The sequence below is a fragment of the Rhinolophus sinicus genome, chromosome 17, assembly GCF_057876585.1.
Source record: "Rhinolophus sinicus isolate RSI-liver-muscle chromosome 17, RSI-T2T, whole genome shotgun sequence".
Lineage (NCBI taxonomy): Eukaryota > Metazoa > Chordata > Mammalia > Chiroptera > Rhinolophidae > Rhinolophus > Rhinolophus sinicus.
The window spans coordinates 22,526,371-22,550,982 of record NC_142517.1 but is presented as its reverse complement, the minus strand read 5'-3'; the positions used below and the strand labels follow the sequence as shown (position 1 = coordinate 22,550,982).

The 24,612-nt window shown below is 33.7% G+C and overlaps 1 protein-coding gene across 39 annotated transcripts in view; it reads left to right on the top strand.

The window, feature by feature from the left end:
- The window catches only part of LOC109447544 (uncharacterized), a 661,414-nt gene that overhangs the window by 391,810 nt on the left and 244,992 nt on the right, over window positions 1-24,612 (top strand). For all 39 annotated transcript variants that reach the window (XR_012494217.2, XR_012494213.2, XR_012494211.2 and 36 more), the window contains one exon: window positions 23,856-23,900. The gene's annotated coding sequence lies outside the window, so the exon portion shown is untranslated. The remainder of the gene's footprint in view (window positions 1-23,855; window positions 23,901-24,612) is intronic.

The window sequence follows — 24,612 nt, the reverse complement described above, 5'->3', positions numbered from 1 at the left end:
GTGCTATGATGATTTCAATGGTGCCAGCGTATTTTAACCACATCATTATCATGTAGTCCCAAAGCCTTGCTCACTGAGAACACTATCTTTAAAAGGATTTTGTTTCCATTAATCAATTTTAGAACTCGAGATTCAAGCACGTAAGGCATTTATTAGAATGGTTTCTGCTTGTTCTCACATTCATTTCATTCTCTTGACTATCTGAGAAAAAGGAATTGTGCAAGAGTCTTTTCTCCCTCCATGCTTACCTCTCCTTTCTGTATCCCACGGAGCCCCCCCACCCAAGTCTATTCTTCCATACAGTAGTTAAATCAGAGCATGCGGCAGGACAGCATTGTGTGAACTGGTGGCCACACAAGTACTTTGTATTCACTGGAGGTTTAGAAGTACAGCAGCTGCATATAAATATGCATAGTTGAGAGATTCATGATGGTGCCACCTCATTCTAGTGCTGGTTGGCTGCAATGCAGGCACTACAAATCAATGAACATTTCCCCTATCCATCAGCTGCTCACTTGCAAGCAGACAAAACACTTACAATGCCAGAAACCCACAGAGAGCTCCTTAGTGAAGGAAACCTCACTGTCACAAGATTTAAAATAGTCCTCTTCTTCCCACCCTGAATCTCCACAGCTCTCTACCTCAGATATATATATTTTTTCATCCAATGTGGATCGCAAGCACTTAAAAAATAACACCAGGAGAGAAGGGGAGGCAGGGGAGAGCAATAATAAATCAGGATTTTGAGAGCCCTCACATTACACTTGTCAAAAACAAAGGATTCTTTGAACATTAAGCCTTTTAGAGAATAAAACCCATCACAAAGATGAATTTGCTTATGTTGACTATACTGTTTTATAGTTGTAGGGTTTAAGTGTTGAAGCACTTAAGTATGCAAAGCATTGTGCCATGCTGTGGCATACATTTGTAATTCATCCATACTTATACGATGGCTTTGGGTATTGAAAGAGTTATGATATGCTGACATAACAAAAATAAATCATAGATGGATTTAATAGTAGACATGATGTTTTCTCCCATTGATTGAACAATTTTTGCAGGGTTCAGATATATTTATATTGTGAATCATGTAGAAATTATAATAAAATTTTTATTTTATTTAATAAAATTTCATATGCAATGTATCAATGAATCAAATGTATACTTCTTGGTGAAGAGAACATAAATTTATTACTTCCAGAGAATGTCTACTTCTCATTTCAGATCAATTGTCATTAGCAACAAAAAGGGTTCCATCTTGTGTACAATGTGTACTTAGTATTAAACAATTTATAACCCTTCTGATAACTTGTCAACCAAACTTCCAATAAGAGTAATAATCAATTTGATTTCTCATTCATTTATTAATTCATTCATTTTTTTCAACTATTTGTCAAATACATACCGTAACACCATGGAACACAAAATAGTATATGATAATATCTATAGTCCCTGTTTTAAAGATGTGAATATTCTGGTTGAGGAGACAGGAAATGTAGTTATATAAATGATCATGTGACTTTCAAATTTTGAAAAAGTCTAGTTCAGAGTTTGTCATGTTGAAAATACTTAGTAAATATTTGATAAGTGCATGTAATATATTGATTTAAAACTTATCTAGCTGATAAATATGTTTAGTTGGCATAGTGCAGGAAGGGTGATAACAAACATAGTTAAGGTACTTATATTTATCCATAACTATAGCTCAGAGAAACTGGCCAGCATGCCCATGTTATATTTGCCTGCGAGCAGCAAAACCAAAATTTGAACCCCTATCTGCTAAACTCCAGAGTCCATCCATTCACTTCTACTAAGCCATGTTGAATAACAAGACAGAATGTGATAATTACTCTAGTAGATCAGAGGAGGTAAAGATCACTTCCAGCTGGGATGACCAAAGAAGACATCATTAAGAAGGAGTGGCAGTTGAGCAAGCCTTTGAAGAATGGGCACAGGAACAAAGCAAAAACTGTAAACAGGGGTTAGCAATGGTGAAAACTTATGACTCTAGAAAGCAAGTTGCCAGGCAAATGAAGGACACTGCTTTCAGTGAAATGGATGCTGTAAATAACACCACTATTTAAAGAATCGCTAACAAGACTCCTCACTTATTAGAAATGGAATCTACAAAGGGATTTATATTTCAGGTTTCAAATGAAAGTCAGTTAAACTGTCTGGATTCCAGTTTCTGCATTTCTAAAATAAGGGCTTGAGCCAAATAACCAATGAAGACTCCTCTAAGAAGGTCTATTCTGGATCGCTTTCATTTTTATTTGTTTTAGAATTTAAAAACAAAGAAAATTATACATAGTTGATGCAATGAATGACAGTTGTATAACCTGTGTATATGTAATTATTCTCAGAACACAAACCATATCTAGATATTTACATATCTATGCTGATATGTCTATAACAATATATAAGCCAGTTATTTGCTTTTAACTGGCTAACATAAGCTCTCTTTTTTGCCATGTATTTTTCACCATTTTGCTTCCCACTAGTGCTTCATTAAAAACTAATTCTTAGAACAATTTATTGAACACATAATGAAAAAGTAAATATATATTAAGCATGTGATAACTACAAGTTTTGATGATTATACACTCTCTTGTATCTGTTTCCATATTTCAACTATTGGAGAAGATACAGAGTTTGGATTATTACACCTTAATTCATACAAAGATATTTTTTGTGGTATCAGAATGCCTTTGAGTAGATTCACATATCTTCCAACTTTCTAGCCTATAACTCAGATAATATTCAAAGCAAGATTTGGATGATATTTATCAAATATGCATCCATTATATATATGTGTGTATATATATATATTTATATATTTATACATAAATATATATAAGTATAAATATATATTATATATAATGAATAGACATTGTGCATATAATGAAAACATGTATAATGAATGCACAGTGGATATATGCACATGCTTGCACTCACATAAACAAGTTGAGGGAACACGAGAACTTAGAATGATACAACACTTATGTTTTCCTGATTTCAAATTATTTTTCTCTCCCCTAATTTTCCTTCCAAACAAGAAAGAGAACAAAGAAAGGGAGTGTTTTGTTTTAATTTAGGGTGAGAAGAAAATCAAACATAATTTTTCTCATAATTTTTGCAAAGGCCACTAAATGGATATGAGTGGGGAGCTCTTCCTTGAATAGAATTGCCCTGCATGGAATTCCATCCTGGCATTGTTGCTGCCAGGCACATTCAGGGGAAACGGGATGTCGTGGGAGTTCCAGATTCTTTCTTTTTCCATCTTACACTTTCTCTTATGTCCTAAAATAGTTATGTTTTGGTAAACACTTATTTGGATTCCAGTCCATTTGGAGTTGAGCTGAAATTATTAGGTTTGTTTCAATAATTTGAATGATGTCAAACCTCACTTGTAGCAAATAATGTGATATTTTGATCACTTAAATTCTAATTCTGATATTAAGTGGTGATAGTTTTGGTTAAATCGGTTTATGGTCAAATTAGCTGATCTTCTTAACAAATATTACTTCTTAACAAATATATACCAACTATATTCATTCGTGCAGAGTCTTGTTAAGATGAAAGGAAATATAACAAGTTTTCTGACCTTGATGGCTTATATTTTATGTTGGAAAATAAGATTAAATCCTCAAAAAGTTAGCCAATATAAGGTCTTACATATGTAGCAAATACTAAATGAGTGATAAGTGTACAAAGTCCTTTGGAAGTTCAGAGACCAGGAATTTACATAAATCCTGTCTTTGTAGCTAGATAGTATCAGCACCATTTTCTGATGGGAGAAATCTCTCAACATGAATTTGCTCTTGGGTGCATTCTGAGCAGATGCAAGTTGAAAATTACTGCTCCAGGCAATGAAAGTAAATGAAAAAAATGTGAACGATTAATTACTTAATAAAAAGAAGATAAAACTGGAGCAATGGGTAGATTGCAAGAAATTTTACTATCACAACAGGATTAAAAAGACCCTTCCTTCAGAAGATACAAGTACTATCTTGTAGGTGTGATCTTGAGTTGGAATAATTTTATTTTTATAAAAGCATTTCTGGTGGAAAGTCAGTGGGGTCATTGAGTTTTGTAAAATAAAATTGTCAAATTTACACCATTTAAAAATGAAGAACCAATGTTCCTTAGTCATTCAAAACCAGTCTTGGGATTGAATTCTTATATTTCCAAAAAAAAAAAAAAAAAAAAAAAAAAAGAAAACACACACAAAAAGGGAATATGAATAAATACCAAGAAAATACAAAAACATCTTAAGACTGGAACTTGGACAGAGTGTTAACCAAGTAGTCATTAGGTCTCCCTTTCTTAGGTGGGGTCTATATAATCATCTACTTGAGTAAGCAGTAGGTGTAGGGAAAAGTTAGGTTGGAACCAACATTCAGAAGATGTGAATTGCTCCAGGTTAGACCATTTATTCCCTCAGTGAACTCAGAAATGTGTTTCAAATCATATAAATCTCAGATTTCTCAGCAACAACTTTGAAAATATTGATTGTTACAAAACTTAACTTCCAGCACTGTTGTGAGGGTACTGTAAGAAGTAAATGAGAATGCTCCAAACGTGGTTAGGCCCAAATATGAGACATTGTCATTGCTCTTATATCACCTGCTTTGTTTTATGGTTTTTCTCTTAATGTTCATCAAATCAAAAGTTTGTTTTAAATTCTACCTTTTAACAAATTTCTTGTAGGCAGAAATTGTTTTGTTTCTTTATTCTTTTATTATCTTACAAAATTGATAAGTACATTTTGATACATGTGATATATATATACCTAATATATATATATATATATATATATATATATATATATATATATATATATATATATATAATTTTAATTTGTTGCTGGAGGGCAAATAAATGGATATTAAAAATAATTATAAAAATCAGTCACTAGAAAAATGGAATTGTGGACAAAATAATGAGAAAACAACATAAATTAATGATTAGAATGTAATGTGGGAGATTTATAATGGTTTATTGAGCACTGGATTCCAAAATCATGTTAGCTTCTTAAAATCTAAGTCTTTTGAAGTGCTTAAGGAACAAATGTCTTAGGATTAAAAATCTGTTTTTATATTTAAAACTTACTATTGAGTCCACAATGAAGTACCACATGACAGGAATACTATTAGCTAAAATACATAAATTTGGCTGAAAATTTTCATTTTGACCAAACTGACATTCCATTGGTAGTGTCCATTCACTGTACATTCAATTTTCAAACGAAATTTTGGCCACTCCAAAAATTTAGGTAATGGGATAGGAACCATGTCATCTACAAGGTGATTTGTTTGTTTCTTCTTAAGCTATCTGTGTGCAGATAGTAATTTGAAAAGTTATTCACCTCTTACTTGGAAAAAAAAAAAAAGCAGTTGTTCTTCATTTGCTGTTTACTAACTCATTCACTAGTTCTCACAGACAAAGCCAAGAAATGTACATCTATCAGAGTAATGCTTTGGATTTTAGAACAATTTGAAAGTTTCAGTTCTGAAGCTTTCATGTCATGGCTGGGGCATATTACCTTATCTCTCAATTTCAGACTCCTGCTCTATGAAAATAGAGATTATATAATTTCCTTCCAAATTTCTTGGAAAGATGACATGGGATATGTATAGCAGAAATGGACTAGCTTAATGCCTGCCCCATTTTGAATGCTTAGAAATTATTAGTGTTGCTATCCATCCATTCATTCATTAGGTGTTTCTCTGTCAGGTACTGTGTTAAGAAGTGAGAATATGAAAATGAATTGGACACCTCCTCTGCCCCTAAGGAATATTCAGTATGGTGGATGAGAGAGAGATGAGCTAGATCAAAGAGTAGGCAAATATAATACAGTATAATAGGTATGATGGAGGGTAAGCAGAAAGAGCTAATGGAGCACATGAAAATGTCTAACTCACATATGACAGAAGAAAGCTGTTTGACCATTGGTTTAATCATTCAGTCCCTTAACAAGTATTTATTTAGTGCCTACTACATACTAGTTACGGCCCTAAACCTGGAAATATTACGTGAGAAGAAAAACAGATACTGTATGTTCTATGTGGACAAGTATCATCTTGTGGGAGAAAAAAATATTCTAATAATTACTAAAATCAATATAGAATTACAACCATAACAATCGCTATTAAGTCACCCAGTGCTTCTCAACTGGGACTGATTTTGCTTCTCGTAGGGGATAATTGGCAATGTCTGGAAATATTCTGAGTTGTCACAGCTGGGGAAGTACTATTGACATCTAATTGGGTAGAATCTAGGGTACTGCTTGACATCCTGAATGCACAAAGTAGGCACCATGACAGAAAATCATTTAGACCCAAATGCCCAAAAATGCTGAGGTTGAGAAATCGTGAAGTAATTTCACAACTCCTTGTAGACCATAAGTCCATGATGGCAAAGTTGCCCCTCTTTTTTCAATGACATATCCTCCAATGCCTAGAAATGTGCCTGTCATACAATAGGTACTCAGTAAATATCTGTAGGGTGAATGAATCTGTTGTGATTACTGGAAAAAATGAAATGGTATGTTCAAAGGTCAGGGCTTAGAGGAAGGAAGTTATGTTAAGGAACTGAAAGAAGGCTAGTGAGTCTGGAATTAAGGCAAGCAAGAGGTTGTTTCCACTGTAAAAAAAAAACAGTAAGAATGGGTTTGTAGATTATTTTAAATCTATTTGCAAGTCTCAGTCACTTTATATGTAAAATCTAAAATTGTTCCTCCTGAAATTTCATGCAGTTTCTTTTTATTTTATTCTCATTGAAAAACACATTATACTTGTTTAAGTAAATTCAGTCCTTTTCCTTTTTTGTTCAAAGAAATCTAAAATGAACTCAGCGTATATTTTTGCCTTTGCTGATTTCTGTTTTTCACGGTCTCCAAATCCCGGTCAAGAGCACCATGGAAAAATCATTTAATGACTTAAACATATTTGTATGTAAGAACATATACTTCTGAATTCCTTAGAGCAGTAGACCTGGAGGGGGTGTTTGTAGAGTGGGTGGGGTACTGGAGCAGAAATAGGATGGCTATTTCAAAAATGCTGTGTAGCCATCTATTCCTGACATTTACATCCAACACAAAAGCAGAACATTATTTTCCTAGGCAACTTTCTCTGACTCACTAGCTTAGGCCATGTCTCCCCTTTACCAGCTCTCCCAGCTGCCTGTCTACCATTTCTCAATGATGCCTACATTCTATATATTTTCCACTCTCCTTTACCAACGGGGGAAGGATTCAACAGTGTGTGAGTTAAGTGGCAAAAACAGTGCTGATAATCATTACATTTGCAAAAATCTGAAAATGTATTATGGATCAGCAAATATAATAATATATTAGGTCTCTCTCTCTTTCTCAGTCTTTGAAATATTAATAGTTATACTCTAAGCAGTTCACCTCATCTGTGATTAGTGGAAATGCAGCTTCCCTTCATCAGGAAGAAAAATATGCCCATTGCACATGCACGCGCATGTAGACACACACACACACTCACACACACACACACACACACACACACACACACACACACACTTTGCCAATTGCTTCCCCCAAGAATACAGTAATAACTGGCAGCATTTGAATGCAAAGGGAAGTCTGGCATTACATGGGGAGAGTGTAAGTGAGGAAGCAAAGGGAGAGAAGAGGGGGTATGCAGCTGAGTGTCCTCTGTCCATCTCAGGGTCCATTCTATTATTTAAAAAGGGAAGATTATTCCTAAGAAACAGGCATAATTAATAAATAATTTAAGTATGTCAGCCATTTTAAGTCAAATCATTCATGTGATATACAATATTCTTATTTTTGAAATTTTATTATGTACTTTTGTATAGTTTGTACAATTGGATTCTGTATCTAAATAGCTGATGTAATTGTAACTATTAGGTTGATGTGAAATTAATTGCAGTTTAAAAGGTTAAAAATAATTGCAAAAACCACAATTACTTTTGCACCAACCTAATAAATTCAATTATGTTAAGTCCAATTTGTAAAATTGTGTATTTTGTTTGTTGTTGTTGTTTTTGTTTTAGTTTTTTTTCTGAGTGTACTATTCCTTTAACCCTGGTTGAACTGGAAAAACTGAAATTTTAGAAAAAATAGCTGGAACCTAGCAGAGGCACTTGTAGGATCTTATACCATTTCTTAATGGAGCACTGAAAAACCCATCTCCATCTATTGCCTACCTCGCAGCTTTTCTGGTACAGGTGAAAAGTCTCATCTTTCTGGCAGGTAAAAAAACTTGAGGAATAATTCTGTTTACTTCATGCCATTTTATTGAAGCAGACTATATCAAGAATGGGGGTCACGATGTGTGGTTTGAGCTTCCCATGTAGAACAGTGATGCTTGTCTACATATGAACATTAGAATCACCTTTGGGCCTTTTCAGAATGTACATGTCTTGGACCAATTCCTGGATATTGTGCTTTAGAAGGTCCAGAGTGGGGCCACGGCATGTGTATCTTGAAAAGACTTCCAGGTGCACCCAGTGTACTTTCTGGATTAGAAATCACAGATCTAGATGGCTCTTCTCATAGCCATGCTATAAGGCTCCCTCATAGTTGGAGAGTTCACTACTGGACAGAATGTCAAGAGACTCCATTCTTTAGGACCCTGACCTGCCACCCTTTGAGTTTTGGATGTAGGCTAACCTAACTTACACTGCCTTTCTTCCCTCTTTTCTTCTTTTTTTTTTTTAACCTATGATTCACACCTTATACAAAATTAAAGCCCCAAATTTTTGGCTCATATTTAAATTATATTTTAAAGAGAATTATAGTGTAAATTATCTCCAACTCCTACTTTATATATTCTTTTTTGGTGTGGTATAATTGACATGTAACATTATATTAGTTTCAGGTGTACAACATAATTATTCAATATTTTTACATGCCGTGAAATAATCACCACAATAAGTCTAGTTACCATATATAGTTACAAAAGTTTTATTATGATGAGAACGTTTAAGATTTGTTTTTTTAGCACTTTCAAATATGCCATACAGTATTACTAATAATAATCACCATGCTGTACATTATATCCCCATGATTTATTTATTTTGTAACTTGGAGTTTGAATCTTTTTACCATCTTCATCCATTTTACCCTCAATCCAGCCCCCCTCCTATAGAAAATAACAGTCTGTTCTCTGTGTCAGTGAGCTTGGTTTTTTGTTTGTTTGTTTATTTGTTTTGTTTTGTCTGTTGATGGATGCATGGATAAAGAAAATTATATATATATGTATACATATATACACATATATAATATATAACTATATATTATATATACTATATTATATATAATGTATACATAGTATATTATATACATATGCTAATATATATATATATATATATATATATATATATATATATAAAATATATATAATGGAATACTACTCTACCATAAAATAGAATGGAATCCTGCCATTTGTGACAACAGGGATGGACCTTAAGGGCATTATGCTAAGTGAAATAAGTCAGACAGAGAAAGGCAAATATCATATGATTTCACTTATATGTGAAATCTAAAACAAACAAAATAAAGATTGTTAAATGATATATTAATCTTCTATGCTTTTTGAGAAATAATAATTTAGAGACATATATGCAAATGATAATGAAATAAATAATAATAGGTATAACTAAGTAAATAACAAATAAATGTATAATAATTATAGTTATCCCCTATAGAGCACTTTTATATCTAGTATCTAACCCACTAGACTATAGGCACTTTGAAGTTCATACATAATTAAAATGTAATTCATCTTTTTGTATATTTAAAATAGTATGGAAATGGCCTATTTTAAGTTAATATTTTATTTGTGCTTTATATGTAGAAGGAAGAAATCATAGCCTTGCTTTTATTTATTTGATAAACACAATAAAAACTTTATCAGTAATTTTTACATATAATTTGTGCCATTGCAATGCTACTGAAACTACTTGTTACCTTTCGTTTACTTAATCAGCTCTTAATTGCCAAATGCAAAGGCACATTTAGTCCTTACTTTAGTGAAGTTCTCTGATGCATTTGACTTGGTCAACCATCCTTTTTGAAATTTTATCAACTTCCATGACTGTCCCCATTCTGATCCTTCTAAACTTGATTCCTTCATTCTGTTTCCTTCAGGGATTCCTTTCTCCTGTGAACAATATTATTGATCAGTCTTGAATTTCCTCTCCCTACACTTTAAACACTGTTTCTAGGTGAACAAATTGATTCCCATAATTTCAACTTTCACTAGTGTGCTGATCGTTCCCCTAATTTTTATCTCCAACGAAATGACTTCTTATGTGAGCCACATGTTCACTGCCTCCTAGGTGGCTCTCCCAGCATCTTAAATCTCAAACCATCTCTCAGCATTTTCCTCTTCAAATTTGTGATTACTCCTTGTACCTTCTGTCCTAGGTGGTGGTATACAATGAACCCCAGTTTCCCAAGCTGAAATTTGAGAATCATCTGTGACTCCTCTTTCAACATCATCACCCATATCTGACTCCTTCCGATATGGACTTCTAAATATTTCTTGAAACTTTCCTTTGTCTTTCTGTGTATTCCCACTGCCCTGGTTTAGGACTCGCATCATCTCTCTTCTGAACTTCTACGAAGCCTCTTAATTTATCTCCCCATTCCAAATCTTGCCTGATTAGTCTGCAATTAAAGGAAAATCTTAACATATTGTGCCACACATACACTGAAAGACGTCAACTATATGTAACCAGAATAACAAATATAACATCAATGCCATAACTCCCCATTTTTGCATCTGTGGAAAACTTAGTAATTGAGTAAAATATCCTATTTTAATAAGTCTTAATATTCTCTCAGAATCTCTCTCAAAACAGAAACCAGTCCACCCAGTGATGTCATATAAGATTTGGCATATAAGAGTAAATCCATCTGCTATATTGATTAGGATAAACCCCTTAGTACAACACGAGGCCATCTATGATCTGACTTCTGTCCAAGTCTCCAGTTTTACCTCCAACGACTCCCTGCCTCATATTCTATGTAACACTTCAGTGATGGCTGTTTCCTTCTTACTTCATGCTGTTTCTGCTCTCTGGGCTTTTGTTTATGCTGTTTCCTTTGTCTGGAGGCTTTCTTTCACAACCCCAATTTTTCGCCAATTCCAATTAATTCTTAAATGTCCTTGTACTGTCGACCTAGTTCTCACCCTCATCCTGATTCCAGTCAGAGATGATGACTCGAATCCATGTCCCTATAATACCCTGTGCATCACTCTCTCAATGCCTATCACTGCTCTTACTATAGTCAGCTATCATTTTGCCAATTATGTGTTTGTCTAACCCACTGGATGATAGACACCCTGAAACAGAAGCACAGTTGTACTAATCTTTGCAATTTAAGGACAACTTAAACAGTAATTGTCACATAACCAAGCACTCTTTGATAAATTAATTTTAAAAGTATTTCTGCATATGGTAAAAGAAAAAAAAAAAGTATATGTAGGAGAGGTTTTCATCTTTCTTGAAGGCAGAACTCACAAACTCCTGTCATGTACTCTCCAGCACAACACAGGTCACCCCAGTCCATGCAATTAATGTACAGTATCAGGTTTGCTATAGGAATTTGAGTTTCAGACATCTGAGCAAAGCCTAAAACACTGAATACATTTTATGCAAAAACTGTGTTTTTAAAAATGACTGAGTAAATAACAGCAGCAAAAACAAACTTTTTTTAATTGTTCCTAAGTACCCAAATTCTGTGCCTTTTGCCATGAATATTATTATGCAACATATTTCAAAGTTATATATATATATATATAATATATATATAATATATATATATATATATATATATATATATATATATATATATATAAAAAATACTTATTTGTTCTTGCTCATGTTTAAAAGAATACACATTGACTTGATTATTTGTGCAACATAAGTGCTATTTATTCACCCCAGACATGTGCTTTGTTTTTATATGGTTGTGGAATGTCTGTTAAATAATAGTGTGTCAAGATATTTTTATAACATAATTCATTCTACTTTTCTGGTCCTCTTAGTAATAAACTGAAGACATAACTTTGCAAATATGAAAGCAAGTATAAGCACTCTATGTGGCCTAGAGAAACTTGCTATTAAAACCCATTCTTATATGTCAATATATTTTTAGAGTCCTCAGTTCAAAAATATTTTTCTAAGTTTTTTTGAACTTTTACTTAACTAATTTTTGTAAAACTAAATGGAAATGATTATATGCTAATATAGGTATTTCCACATTGCCTAAGTCTAAATTCTTGATCAAGGGGTGTGTGTGTGTGTGTGTGTGTGTGTGTGTGTGTGTGTGTGCACATTGTTTGGAAAGAATGTGAGAAGAGGCCAAAGGAAAAAGGGCTCAGTTTCAAAATGTAAGTGCTGTGTAATTTGATCCAATAATACATGCACTTTTGAGCAGGAACTTAGGTGAACTGGATCTCGTATTTTACAAGGAATGTTTTTGAGAATCATGAGACAGTAATTTAAAATATTTCTACTTGATTCACTGAAACATCAGTAAATAGCACAAAGTAGTTTTCTCTTTGGTGCCTGAATATAATTTGGTGACTCCTAGAATTGGAATGTGTTAAAATAGAATTGTTTGTCTTAAAATATGAAACAGTATGTGCACTGGCCATTCACAGAGATGAATGGAAAGCTCTCTAGAGTATAATAAAAAATTGTGGGGGAAAAATATCTGTGTGACAACTAATACCCTGTTACCTTTTTTCATGTTAGCCAGGCAAAGGAACTTCATTTGTAGGAAAATCTGACCAAGGAAATGACTGGTTCCTGGCTTAATAAGTCTACATCTTCATGACTGGGAGGATGATAAGAACCATTTTCTCTGAATTATGTTGCCACTCAATTCATTTATTCCCCAGTGTTTCCTGAGCACTTACATATCAGGAATGATAAACAAACACAGAATTGGCCCTGCCTTCATTGAGTTTACAGTCTGATGGCAGAGTGACAGATTATTCAATATTCACATAACAAAAGTCAACAGTGGCTGTCACAATTGCCCAGAAGAAGTACAGAGGAATAAGCAGGGTAGTGGGCAAAAGCTTGTCTGAGAAAATAAAACATCAGTTGAAATTCACAGGATGGATAGATGTTAACCAGACAAAAAAAAAAAAAAAAAGGAAGAGAGCTATGCAGTGTCTTTGTTATGGAGACACCCAATCTTAGGAAAGGTAAAAACCGTATGTAGAAAGCCCACACCCCTACTTCAGACTGTTATTAGTATCTGAGGTGGGTGGAGGGAAAATGGACTATGTTGGGTGGAACTTTGGTAGCAATAAAATATTTATTTAACATGTAGCTTACATTCTAGAAAGGGAGACAGGTAATTTTATCAAATAAGTATATATACTATGTTAGGTAATAATAAATGCTATGAAAAATAATAAAGCAAAACTAGAAGACAAAAACATTAGGGAGGGATGCCATTTCGGACTGAGGATAAGGGATGTCTTTTCTGAGCAGACATCTTAGTGAAGTAAGAAAGTGAGTTATGACCTGTTCTTCTTGTTTTGTTTTGTGTTGTTGTTGTTTCTAAGAGCTAGAGAAAAAGATAAGTGAAGCAAGCATGGCAAAATGGTAATACCTATCTAATCTGTGTTGAATACTTATAGTCTGTTTTATAATTGTTGATACTTATGTACATTTGTATTTTGAAGTATTTTAAAAATAATTTTATAAAGTATACTTTTCCAGTCAGTGTGAGGGAGGCAGGTGTCTGCATGGTCCTGGAAGAAGATGGTTTATCACGAATAGTAAAGTTGGAGTTTTGTGTGAGACAAGACTGGGGAAATGGGTAGGTGCTAAACCAGCAGGTTGTAGACTCTGTTAAGAATTTCACTCTTTATTCTGAGAGCAATGGGAAGATTTTGAAGGATTTTAAGCATGAATAGGAGTGATAGGATTGGATCAGCACTGTGAAGAATTTTAAGAATTTCCATTTAGTCAAGAAATGTTATGCTAACACCTACCATTGGTCGGGTTCTGTGTTAGGTATGGGGAGACATATTGGTAATAAAGCCAGATAGCTCTTTACACTTAGAGAGCTTGAAGTCTAGAAATGGGTGAAATATTTGCTGTCGGCTATAGATCAACTCACTGGCTGTATGTTTTGAGATTTCCCTGTGAGTTATTTATTCTGTACGTTTAGCAACCTGCATGTTAGTATCTTTGACAAAGATTGGGTAATCACCTTGATTTTAACAGATTTGAAAATTTGGGTAATGTATTATTTCATTTATTAGGAAGAAAAATTTAGGTTTTCATATAATTGAGTAGCTTCTTATAGGCCATTTTACCAGTTTCCTATTGTATCCATGCAATATTTATTTGTATGATTCTTTTCCAAATTTGAGACTTCTAGTATTTCAAGGTCAATAAGTTCTGGGCAAAAGGACAGAAGAAACATATGAGGGACATGTTTATTGCTAAAACAACACACACACACACACACACACACACACACACACACACTTCCCTCGGAGTGTCATTCGAGAATTGGAGCTTTACAATGTTTGTCAAAAAGGAGATTTATAATTTGGATATCAGTGATAAGTAAACTTTCAATATATGGGATGTTGTGTGTGTCTTCTGTTCAAGAAACATATTCTAAGTGACTTACTGTTGAGGACCTGGAAAACAAATGATAAAGATTAACTCTTGATGAGACTATATGAGTATTTGAAAGGATGCCAAATAATTCAAAAGACTGGGTTAGAATCTTCTTTTGAGCACTTTCCTCTGACTTTGATATTTCTGATTGATTTGACATTAGTTTTGTGATGTTTTGTCATTTTCCACAAAACTTAACTGATGTACCTCTCAAGACAAATGAGTTTTATTGTTTTACATGGATAGAATGTGGGTATTAGTCAAACTTGGTTATTGACCCATTCTCTTCAATTGTATAGAAATGGCACTACTAAGTTGCTTTAGTGTTTCAAGTGATTTATTGATATAGGTATAAATTTCATAACAACTCAGATTTTATTTATGTAACTTAAATTTCCACCATATATGATAGAATAAACCACCTCATTTTTCATAAAGCAAAAGCGATTATCTTTCTGGAACATGATAGACTATTAAATCTTAATCTTTTGAGCATCTAAAACTCAGTTATTATACTATGAAAAAAGCACTGTGTCCAGACTGGAATATCAATAGATGAATTCTGAGGGGGAAAAAATTATAGCTAATATTGACATCTGCCTTTAAGATAATCAAGGGTAATAAAAATTTACTGAATCACATATATTGTACGCAAATGCCAAAACCATGGTATAATCTTTATCAACTCTAATAAAGTATAAATTTATATGTCCCCAAATTAGAATTGATTAAATTGATTTGTTTGATTGGAGCCAGGGAACAAAATGAAGAGTAAAATAATCTTATGAAAGATAAAGAGTGAGAATGCTAAAATCAGAAAATGGGGAAGCTTGTTTTTCAATTATTTTATTTGCTACTACATAGGCTCAACCTCAAGGGGAAAACAGAACTGCAGATTTGGAAAGTACTTTGCCTCCCGTTTCTAACTCAAAATGTAGAGCAGTGTGCTACAGTAGACAAACAAATGGATTCAGAGTCTGCAAACTTAAGATTTAATGCTGTCTTTCTCACTAAACAATGAGGTGAAGTTGCATAACTGATCATTTAACCACTCTGCCTTCACTTTTCTGAATACAGGACTTCTATAAGAGTGGCAATGGGTAATTAGAGAATAGGCTTTGAAGAATTTTAAGATATGGCAGAAACATAAAGTATTGCAGTTACAGTCGTGCACCGCTTGATGATAGGGGTATGTTCTGAGAAATGTGTCCTTAGGCCATTTCGTCATGCATACATCTTAGAGTGCACTTACACAAACAGAGATGGCATAGCCCACCACTATAATTTTATGTGCTATACTTTTGTAAGACTGACATAGCAGTAGGCTTGTGTACACCAGTATCACAATAAACATGTGAGGAGTGCATTATACTACAACTTTGCCGCAGTTACAGTAGGAATTTTTCAGCTCCATTTGTAATGTTGTGGGACTACTGTGGTAACTGCTGTCCATCCTTGACCGAAACGTCACTATGTGGTTCATGACTGTATTATACTAGATATTAAGGATTGAAAGAATTGACATGATGGTGGAAGAAGCCCCACCCAGTAAGATGGGGCATCAGGAACTGGGCTTTAGAATAACAGGGACCCAGGCCAAATCCCCACCTTTGGCCCTTACAGTATGTCTGACGTTGGGAAGTTATTTAAGTCTTTTAAGTGTCCAGTTCACTATTATAAAATGGAAATAATAATTACAACTTTTAACTAACACATGTAAGTGACCTAGGATGATTTTCAAATCTAAATGAAGCTCACTAAGTTGCATATGGTGCATTCTTTTTAGTCACGGTGTTCTTCTTTTCAGATATTAAGTTATAACATTTTTGCAGTCAATTACATGTTACAAAAATTGGCAAAATATATGTTGTTATCCCATTTTATAGAAAGTTCACATGGTGACATGACAGAAAATCTCAGGCTCAAACATGCAATAACAGCAGAACCAAGGTGATAACTGATAGGCTCTAGGAAACAATGTGTCCCCTTCTTTTTCTATATTTTTCCTTCCTGATTTTTCTAATCTTCCCACCTTATCTAAAATGTAACACCAGCTCACTTCCCCTTTTCCTGGCTTTGTGTCTCTTCATAGCACTTACCACCATTTGCCATATTACATATTTATTGATAAATTAGCTTATTACTTTTGGTAGTATATAAACTCTGTAAGAGCAAGAAATGCTCTTTTTGGAACTAACCCTCTCTTAATGCAAATCATTAATTATTTTGTAATTTCCAAAATAAAATTTGGGATATTTTAGGAATACAATTTTCTGCATTTAATTTATTATAATCAAGACAAAATGCATTTAATGTGGGAATAAGTATGTGTGTTTTTAATAAATAGTGTTAAACCTACTTCCTGGATGTGTGTGATTCTTAAAATATAGCCCATTTTACTTTCATGGAGGTTTTTATTTCAGAAAGGTATTGAACATGACAATCTGACAATCTTTCACTGTGATGCTGTCACTGCTTTTCTCAGATCAACTGTCAAGACTTCAGCTAGGCCTTTACAAGTTGCTTCAGAATACTTCTAGAACCATCCTAATGGGCATGTTCCAACTGTCACTTGGAAAAAAAAGGATCACTTGAGATAAATTTCTACAGCATATCTTTTGTCAGAAAACCAGTCATATCATTCTGTCCAACAGAGGCTTTGTGGGGGAGAAAGGCCTTATCAAATTCCTTGGATATGAAGCTACTATTGGAACTACAGTAGCTGCCATTATCAACTGGGGGTCCATTCCAAGACAACCAGTGGGTGTGTGAAACTGCTGATACCGTGTTTCCCCAAAAAATAAGATCTAGCCGGACCATCAGCTCTAATGCATCTTTTGGAGCAAAAATTAATATGAGACCCAGTATATTAGAGTATAGTATAGTATAGTATAGTATAGTATAGTATAGTATAGTATAGTATAGTATAAAGACCCAGTCTTATATTAAAATAAGACCAGGTCTTATATTAATTTTTGCTCCAAAAGATGCATTAGAGCTCATAGTCTGTCTAGGTCTTACTTTCAGGGAAACACAGTAGTACTGACCCCTAGTTGAACCCTAGTCAACATCTTCAACTTGACCAGAAATGGCAGCAGCTTCATCAGCAGACTCAGCCTCTCCAGTGGTTTTATATTTTTCAGTCCAAAACCACTTCTGAATCTGTGTAACCATCCCTTACTTGCAGTAAAGGGCCTCGTGTCACTTGCTTCAGAGCATCCCTTGCTGAAAACTTCACATAGGTTCAACGCTTTCTGGCGCAACATATTGCAGTCAACCAAAACACGTTTTCTGTTCATTTCTTCCACCCATAGATTTAGGGCCTTTTCCATCTTAATTAAGCACTTATCACACACTTTTGACCATGAGTTTTGCAGTTTGAGGCGTGACAGCAAAACTAGCCCAATATTTTTTTCCTTCTTCACAATTTCATGAATAGACGATTCATTCTTACTGTAGATATTAGGAACCCCAGCATACAATTTTTTTCTTTCTTTATTAAGTCCAGAACATCTACCTTTTCATTTAAAGGAAGCATTTTGTGGTTTCTCTTTGGCATACCCAAATTTCCAGCATCTCTTCACTTGCACTTTGGGGCCATATTAAGTAAAATAAATGTACATGAGCACAAGCACTGTGTTACCATGGCAGTCGATTTGATAACCAAGACGGCTACTATATGACCAATGGGTGGGGAGTGTACGAATTGAGGTCGGGAACTCAACCTAGAAAAAGTACTACATACCTCATTGCTGAATATCACTATGGTCACCTTTGAAGTACTCCCCTTGGGAAACTATACACCAATGCCAGTGCCTAGTCCACCCTTCAAAGCAATTTTGGAACTCTTTTTCTGGACTGGCCATCAGAGCTGCTATCGTATTACCCTTGATGTCCTGAATGTCATCAAAATGTCTTCCTTTCAATATTTCCTTTATCTTCTGGTAAAGAAAGAATTCATTGGGGGCCAGATCACGTGAATAGGGAGGGTGTTCCAATACAGTTATTTGTTTACTGGCTAAAAACTCCCTCACAGACAGTGAAATGTGAGCTGCTGCATTGTTGTGATGCAAGAGCCATGAATTGTTCAGGTTGTGATGCAAGAACCAAAAAGTTCAGATCGCCTAAGTTTTTCACGCAGGATTTTCAGCACTTCCAAATAGTAAAGTTGATTAACTATTTGTCCAGTTGGTACAAATTCATAATGAACTATCCTTCTGATATCAAAATAGTTAGCAACTTCGTTGCAACAAGTTCGCAAACTTAATTGTCAGACCTTGTCTACAACTGGGGTTTACTCAACAAAGGGATAATTCATGTTCACACATAATGGATTAAGTCAGTGGGAGATTTCATTACGCAACTCAAATGAGCAGACAATTTAAAACTTAGGAATTGTTTGTTTAGTTTTTAGACCATAGTGGACCTTGGAGAGCAAAACCATGGATAAGGGGAGAAAGTTGTATTCTCTAGCCATTCTATCACCATGCAAGGGAGCTGAAGCTTTTAGAAGTGTCCTCATAATGATTTAGACAATCTATGTTTACTGGTTAAGAAGTAAAGATGGTTGTAATACTATAAAGACTTTGGGTCTTAAACGTTTTTTGTGAGAAGAATCTGTGTCGTTAACTAAACCACAACTTCCTGACATAATTATTAAAGTAACCAATGCTAAGAAAGTAACAATAACCCTTATTCTACCCTTCACTATGATTCAAAGTATAGAATTGAGTTATACAAATTGTAGGATATAGAAGAGAAAATTGTGCTAAAAGCTAGGCAAAAATAATACTTTTATTTCTTATGAACAAAAATCTGCTTTGCTAATAATGTCAGAAAATTTAGTATTTTAGATTAAGCTTTATATTTAAAGTTGTATTTATCCTTCTGTGTTGATCAAATGGAAGAACATGGGTCTTCAAGTAAAAACATATTATTAGTAGACATTATTTGATTTGAATCTTGAGGAGCTGGAAGTAAACCTCAAAGCTAAAAATGTGAATATTTTAATGCTTATTTTTCCTAAAATGGCAAAACTAAGCTTAGCAAAATTCAGAAGAAAATATGTACTGTGATAATAAAATTAGGCTTTACTCATAAATATTATAGTATACATCATAATTCATTTATATACCTATAAAATAAGAGGACTTACCTAGACCATCAAAACTTTTAATCCAGTTGGCTTACAACAAGTAATACTATACTTTTAAATTCTATTTTAATGAATATGTGAGGTATAATTCCTTATTGTTTACATAGAAAACATGTTTATTTTGTGTCAGAGGTGTATAGTATAGACATTATAAAGTTAGTTGTTCTTATGTGCTTTTGCAGAAATGCTCAAGTCTAATTTTGCTCCTATTCTTCAAATGCGTTGAGCAACTTGCCTTTTTTGTAGGATATACATGTTGCAACCTCTTATTCTGATTAAAGAACTAAAGCCTTTAGGAATGAAAACTTAAATACGTTATACAATATTTTAAATTATCTTGATTGTTTAAACTGCATTGTTCTGAAACAAGAGATTGTTTTAAGTGTTTTTGGTAGCACCTTAATAAGCGATAGTCTCTTCAGTGGAAGAGAAAGAGAACAGAAAACAGAGTTTCTAATTAAATGTATATTAAAAGCAGCACCTTGACATGTACTTTTTTGACATTCTCCAACTATCTACAATATCTTGCCTTCCACATTATAGTAATTTTGCCTTAAATAGCGGTGATTTGCACCGTGAATCATTTTGAAAATTGTAGAAGGGTTTATTTACCATAACCCTGATTTTGGAGATATTAAAAATACCCAAACTCTAGTCTATAGTCAAGATATTTAAGAACATAAAATACATAGCGGATTAGAAACATACGTTTCAGTGTTTAACCATAGTTGGTTGTGTACTACATAATTGTGTCCACCCACAATAGTGTTTATATGTGTGTGTATTTATATTTGCATATCTTAAAATAAGAGTGCTAAAGTATAATATAATTGGGTTAAGTTGCTTATATCTTGGAACACACACACACTCAAAAAAAATATCTCAGCATTCTTTCTTCATGAGTTAAGCAGAACTGTAATGTTGGAGTAATCAAATCTAATTAATACATCTTATTATTAAGCAATGCTTTATGTTCTTAAAGATACTAGCTACTTTAGCTAGATATGCCCCAATCTCTCGAATTTTTATCTAAATTTCACATTTTGGAAACCCTTTTTATCTGTTGTTTTTTTTTAAAATATCTGATAGAGTCTTTAAATTTGCAACACTCATCCTTTGACCTTCTGCAAAGGAAACATGAATCAATCATTAAGTTTGTCCAGCCAGGGGAGAGGCATTTTACAGCTACTGTGAGCTTCCAGTGTGACATCACAAGCTGTTTCTGAGATTATAGCACAAGAAAATATCCCACAGCTATTGTATTGCTACTAGATCAGTTCCCAGTCTCTTAAAATTCTAATCTTGATAGTACAGAGGTAGATTCTATGTTTCTGTTATATTAAGTCTGTTATTGCACTTTCTGAAAACATAGAGGTTACTGTGAACAGCAAAACAGACTGGGCCAGGGGTTACTGTCTATCTTTTGAAAGCATTTACAAGAATTGGCGTAATAAGCCATGGTTGTTATAACAAATTACATTTTATTTACTAAGAATCACAAATGATTGTGTATTTTTTTTAATGAAGTGCAGCCAGATACTACTGCTTATCATAGAACAATTTAGAAAGGAGATGCATTTATTAAAGAGCTGTGGGAGCTTTTCCTTGAAGGATGCCCTGAAAGCATAGTTTATGTGCCTACTACTGGATGGCTTCTCTCGTATCCTGCTCGCAGTGGTATTGACTGGTTTTGTTAGATTTGTAGCTCACGTGCTTTCTTTCTTGATTTTTTCCCCTGTTTTCTGTCATTGATTTATAAGTAGCTTATGATTAGAAGAATTCTGTCCTCTAATTCTTTGGTATCTCCCTCTACCAAGGAAAGGAGTTTTGAATGAGGTCAAAGAAATAAATGTTGATGACATAGGTCTTTATTCAGGCAGGAGTATGAAGCTTCATTTGGAAGATGGAACATATCAAGAACAAAATACAAAATTCTGCTCCCTCTACTTCTTCTTTTTTTACCTTTATTAAATTTATTGGAGTGACATTGTTAGTAAAAGTATATAGGTTTCAAGTGTATAAATCTATAATACACCATATACATATATATATTGCATTGAGGGTTCATCACCCAAAGTCAGTTCTCCTTCCATCACCACATATTTGACACGCTTTACCCTATTCTACCACTCCACTCCCCACTTACCCTCTGGTAACCACTAAACTATGTTTATGTCTATGGTTTTTTGTTTCTTTGTTTGTCTTGTTCATTTGTTGCTTTGGTTTTATATCCCACATAAGAGTGAAGTCATATGATTCTCGACTTTTTCTGTCTGACTTACTTCACCTAGCATGATAATCTCAAGATCCATCCATGTTGATCTTCTTTATCCAACCATCTATTGAAGGACATTTTCATTGTTTCCATATCTTTTTTTTTTTTGTTGTTGTTGTTGTTTCCATATCTTGACTACTGTGAATAATGCTGCAATGAACATAGGGGTACATATATATTTACAGATAAATGTTTTCAGATTTTTGGGGTAGATACCCAGAAGAGGGATTGTTGGGTCATATGATAATTCTATTTTTAATTTTTTGAAGAAACTTCATACTGTTTTCTATAGTAACTCTACCAATTTACATTCCCACCAACAATATATGATGGTTCCCTTTTCTCCACAACCTATCCAACATTTGTTATTATTTGCCTTGTTGATAATAGCCATTCTAACAAGGGTGAGGTGGTATCTCATTGTGTTTTTTATTTGCATTTCCCTAATAGCTAGTGAGGCTGAACATTTTTTCACATATCTGTAGGCCATTTGTATGTCTACTTGGGAGAAGTGTCTAGGTTTCCTGCCCATTTTTTAATCGGACTGTTTGTTTCTTTTTGTTTTTGAGTTATATGACTTCTTTATATATTTTGGATATTAGCCCCTTACCAGAGGCACTGTTTACAAATATCTTATCCCATTCAGTTGGTTGCCTCTTTGTTTTGTTGATGGTTTCTTTTGCTGTGCAGAAGGTTTTTATTTTGATATACTCCCATTTATTTAGTTTTGCTTTTACTTCACTTGCTTTCCAGGTCAAAGTCATAAAATCCTCTCTGAACCCCAGGTCCATAAGTTTAGTACCTATGCTTTCTTCTATGCAGTTTATTGTTTCAGATCTTATTTTTAAAGCAATCCCATGAAAAAATAACAAAGTTGGAGGTATCACTACTCCCTGACTTCAGTTTATATTACAAAGTAATAATAATCAAAACAGCATGGTATTGGCAGAGAAACAGACACACAGACCCGTGGAGCAGATCTGAGAACCCAGAAATAAACCCATACATATATCAGCAGATAATTTTCAACAAAGGAGCCAAAAACATACAAAGGAAAAAAGAACCTTCTTTTCAGTCTTGGAAGTTACAAAGATTTAAGTAACTTCTGAGGCTGACAGATGGAAAGTCAGCCCTTAGTTCTGCCACGATCTAGATATATGAACTTGTTGTGCTAAGTGAGGATATTGGACCAGTTGATTTTTTTAATTTACTCTAATTGCCTATGCCAGGTAATACTTCTCTTAAATATCTATCTCTTAGTACTTGATTTCACTCCAAGCTGAAATCTTGTGATCATATCCACAGTACATACTACAGTCTTAGTACCCACAGTTTAATCATATAAAGATGTAATTAAATCTAGAAGTTTTGTTTTTTAATTTTTGTTGTTTATTAGTTATTATTTTGCTTCATTTTTCCAATATGGTGTGATTTTACTTTTTCTTTTTACTGTTGCCATCAATAGTAAAATTACTAAATTGGCTGAAAGTTGTGAACAAGAGTCTTAATCACTATATATATGCTCTATAGACAACAAAAATGTGCAATTCACATATGATGTTTTTGTTCCAATGCTCATGTATCCTATACTACCTTCAATGTTGTCAGAATCGTGTATATTTGTGGGTGGAACAGACAGTGCCTTGACACAGTAAATAGACCACCTCACAGCAAAGAGATCACTAACATTCAATGTTGATATTAATGTGAAAACAATCCTGCTATTCTATTATTCTCTGTGTCATCTATTTTCTATTTATTTTATAGGGTATCTTGAAGATTAATCATAGAACTTTTCACACATCTATAAAGGTAGGAAAAAGAACCCTTTTTTGCTTACAAGATATGTTGTATTTATCTGTTTCAATAATTTACTCCTCTTGTTAGATACTGATGGAATTGATGTTGCTTATTTTGAATAACTGAAAGTGTCTTATAGCTACTTCCTCACTAAACTTTAAATCATCCAACACATAATTTTTAATCTTCAGTTTGAATTTTTCCCATACTATTACGTACTACTATAGTTTATTATATATTATAGCTTGTTTTACTGTAGACAGAATTTATCCTTGCTTTTACATTTTTATATTAGTGTCTCCATAATTTGAGGGTTCTGTGACATTGCCGTATGCAATTTCCATATATCAGGAAGGCAATTTTATACTATACACATTTATGTATACTAATGTATATAATATATTGTTCGAAACTGAGATTCTCTTATCGACCATCATTTCTTTTTGAGTGTATGGCATTTTAAACCTGCAATTTCTTTAAAAACAGCCAAAGTAACCATAGCATAAGTATAATTAGCTATCAGTGATTTAGTTAATTTGGAAGAATTTACTTAATAAAAGTACCAGAAAATGTGGCTCTTTTCTTGTCTAGGACTTATGTGAAGATAAATTTAGAATTCCTAGCCTAGTAAATACTTCTCCGATAATGGCTTAATTATAGCTATTTCAAACCAAATTGTTTAATTGTAGTGAATCACATGGAAATTGTTCAGATGTAGGTCAGT